Consider the following 4,079-nt stretch of genomic DNA (forward strand, 5'->3'; position numbering starts at 1 on the left):
TAAATATTATTCAGTTGCACATAAATACAAAAAATACACAAGTGCATAAAAATAGACACATAATTGCTTCAAATATCTTTTATTACTTCAGATATTCCTTATACAATTTTCTAGACCTTGCGCACATACTTATAGCGACCACGCACTCGGTTGCAGACTTACCAAGCTCTTCATGCACTTAGGTGCAAGAGCCTTCCCCTTCGTTCAAAATGCAGAAATATCTACAATTATAGACTCAAGTTATTTCATCCATAAGTACTTATCCCTGTAGACCCACTAAGACACTTTTTTATACTCTTTTCTATTACAATACCATGGTTCGCAAACCATGGGAGGATCTTAAAACAATACTAAAATATAAGGGGTTTTGACCTTCCTAAAACCCCTTAACTCCTATTTGACATGTGCTACTCGTGCTCTGCTTCTCGAAATGTGGAGACTTACAATATTTTGACAAAATTGACCTAGGGGACCCCATCCAACATTGAGCTTCGATAAGGAGTTCCTTCAGTTGATGCGACCACTCCTTGTCGCCCACTTGAAACTTATGTGGTACCCGATGTCGATCATGAAATTATTTATAATTAAAATTAGATTTATTGGGGTATCATGAACTGACTGGTGGATGTGTTGGATGCATTCAATAAACCTAGTGGTTTTAACAGCCTTAGACTATACATGTGTAAATTCCCTCTGTGTAGTTGCAAGAGGCCTAGCAACATGAATCAAGTAAAATGGTTGAAATCACAAGCCCACCTGAAGGGGGTTATGTTCACTCAAGCTATAGAGAGCTCTATTATTGTTGTGTTGCACATAGAGAAGACTCTCATTCCATGTCCGTGGATGCTTGGAGTTGTACATTTGTATTATGTCCACTATCATCCTATTGACGACCTCTGTATAGCGATTAGTCCAAGGGTGGAATGTCATGGACCTGGATAAATTTGTGTCCAAAAATGACTAGAGGATCGACAAAAATGTGCTCAGGAACCTGCTATCCTGATTTGATATAATGGCCTAGAGGATCCCAAAATGCACCCACAATCATTTAAGAAAGGGTTTGGCAGTCACTTTTGTTGTCATATTCTTATTAGAAGCAACCAATATAGCCATGTTAGAAAATCTATGAGTGAACAAAACTACAAAGCCATTACCATGCTTGGTAGAGGGAAGGCTAAACATATAATCCATGGAGATGGATCCCCAAGGACGGCTAGGATTATGTAGAGGACTGTAGATGCCTTAATTCTTAATGTTTGGCTTGGTGATAGCATAGGCAATGTAGGATCTAATATATTTCCCAACATCCTGTTAGAGTTTTGGTCAATAGAAATATTTTTTCAATACTACCATTGTTTTTTCCAGACCAAAATGTCCCATGATTCGACTGAAGTGTGCCTTCCAAATCATCATGTCATGATCACTTTAAGGAACACAAAGGTGCCCTAGGTAGCATAACAGTGCATCCTTGAGGTGGAAGTCTGGTACTTGCTTGACATCCATAACAATCTAGTATGTGGTGGTGAATTATAGATTAATTAGGTATAGATGTGGCCATCTAGAAGTATAGTCCCCACAAGAGTTGAGAACCGTGGCCAATGCCACAACCAAGGGTTGATTGAGAAAATATGCAATGTTATTGGTGCTTCCTTTCTGGTATTTAATTTTCAAATGAAATTATGGAAGATATATGGACCCTTTCTGATGGAAATCATTCTGCAACTCCCCTCGTGTCTGTATAAATTGAAGAGGTCATTGATTTGTGTGGATCACCATATCCTTCCCCATAATGTAATGGTTTCACTTCCAACATGCCTGCATGATGGAATACATATCTTTATCGTAGGTGGAGTATTTACAAATTGTATCGAAGAATATCTCATTGTGATAGGCCACCAGATGCCCTTGCTAGGTGAGAATTGGACCAATAGCATAATCGAATGCATTTGTCTCAATATCAAATGGTTGTTGTAGGTATGGAAATGTGAGTACCGGTGCAGAGCAAAGTTGGTGTTTCAACTCAACAAATTCCTTCAGTTGGGACACAAACTAGAAAAACTTTGGTTTCACTCCACCCTTGGTAACTTAACTCAAAGGCCGAGTGATATGAGACAATCCCAACACAGACTTTCAATAGAAATTGGCAAGGCATAAAAAGATATGAAGCTCTCTCAGAATTTTCAAGATTGACCAATCATAAATGGATTGGATCTTAGCTAGATCCACATGCACACCTTTCTCATCAATGATGTAGCCCAGATATTCGACCTAGTTCATGAAAAAGGTGCATTTCTCCAAGTTGGAACATAGTTTGTGCACAGTGATGTGTTTGGACCTGTGAAGGCTCCATCACTGGGTAAATCTGTGTACTATGTATCATTTATAGATGACTTCTCAAGGAATACATGGATATATTTCCTTAATAAGAAATCTAAAGTCTTTGACACGTTGAAAGAATTTAAGGCTCTGGTGGAAAACTAGATAGAGAAGAAGATAAAGATGCTGAGGACAGATAACATTGGAGAGTTTTGCAGTAAGGAATTTGAAGAATTCTGTAAGAAGTGTGGTATATCACGGCAGAAGACTACTCCATATACACCTCAGCAAAATGGAGTTGCATAAAGAATGAACAAGATGTTGATGGAAAGGGCAAGAAGAATGCTCAGTGGTGTCAGGTTAGGACTGGAATTCTAGGTAGAGGCGGTGGAGACAACATGTTACCTGGTCAATAGATCACCTTCATTAGAGTTGGAGGATAAGACTCCATAAGAGGTATGGAATAGTAAGAAACCCTCTCTTTCACATCTGAGGGTATTTGGATGCGATGCATATGTACATGTTCCAAAGGAGAAACGAACCAAGTTGAATAGTAAATCTAAAAAGTGCATCTTTATTGGGTATAAAGATGGTTTAAAGGGTTATAAGCTTTGGAACCCAGTAACAAGCAAGGTTGTGTACAACCGAGATGTGGTGTTCAGAGAGGTGAAAGATGTTATTAAACATGAAGTCCAACCAAAGGACCTAAGTAGATATAGTTTGAGCTAAAGGAGGAAAAACCAGACTCTACAGCAAAGGAGGAATCAGAAGATGAAGAGCCACAAACTCTGGGTGTGAGAAGATCAGTTCGAGAAAGAAGGCAGTAAAAAAGGTATAGTCCATTTGCTTTCTGTTCAAATTTTTTTTTATCTATTGCTGATGATGATCCCAAAACTATGAAGGAGGCAATAGATTCAGAGGATGGAAAACTATGGAAAGAGGCCATGGTTGATATCTTTGCACAAAAATGAGGCTTGGGATCTGGTGGAGTTGCCGGCTGGAAGGAAACCCATTGGCAACAACTGGGTGTTCAAGAAGAAGATAATTGCAGAAGGAAAGGTGGAGAAATACAAATCTTGGTTGGTAACAAAAGGTTATTCCCAGGTGTCGGGAATTGATTTTGGTGATATTTTTTCTCCTATTGCCAAGGTAACTTCTATTAGATTACTTTTATCTATTGTTGCTACTTTTGATTTTGAGGTAGAACAGATGGATTTGAAGACAACATTTCTTCACGGGGATCTGGAAGAGGAGATCTACATGAAGCAACCTGAAGGTTTTGCGGTGAAGGGTAAGAAATAACTAGTATGAAAGTTAAAGAAGTCCCTGTATGGGTTAAAACAGTCACCAAGGATGTGGTATTAGAAATTTGATACATCTATACGGGGACTTGGCTTCACCAGAAGCAAAGCAAATCACTGTGTGTATTTTAAATTAATTGGTGACCGTGTTATTTATCTGGTCTTGTATGTGGATGATATGTTGTTGGTTGGAAATGACAAAGAAAATATCTAGGATTTGAAGACCCATTTGTCCTCCAAATTCGACATGAAATATCTTGGTGCTGCAAACTATATTTTGGGCATGGAAATTAAAAGAGATCAGACAAAGAGGAAGCTTTGGTTAAACTAGAGGAAGTATGTTGAGACAATATTGCAGAGGTTTAATATGCAGGATAGTAAACTGATGAAGGTTCCTATTCATGTAGGTGTAAAGTTATCTATTGAACAGTGTCCCAAGACACAAGAAGAGGAAGATGACAT

Source organism: Pinus tabuliformis, chromosome 8 (assembly GCF_031772625.1).
Source record: "Pinus tabuliformis cultivar Carrire ecotype Pingquan chromosome 8, CPIR1, whole genome shotgun sequence".
Taxonomy (NCBI): domain Eukaryota; kingdom Viridiplantae; phylum Streptophyta; class Pinopsida; order Pinales; family Pinaceae; genus Pinus; species Pinus tabuliformis.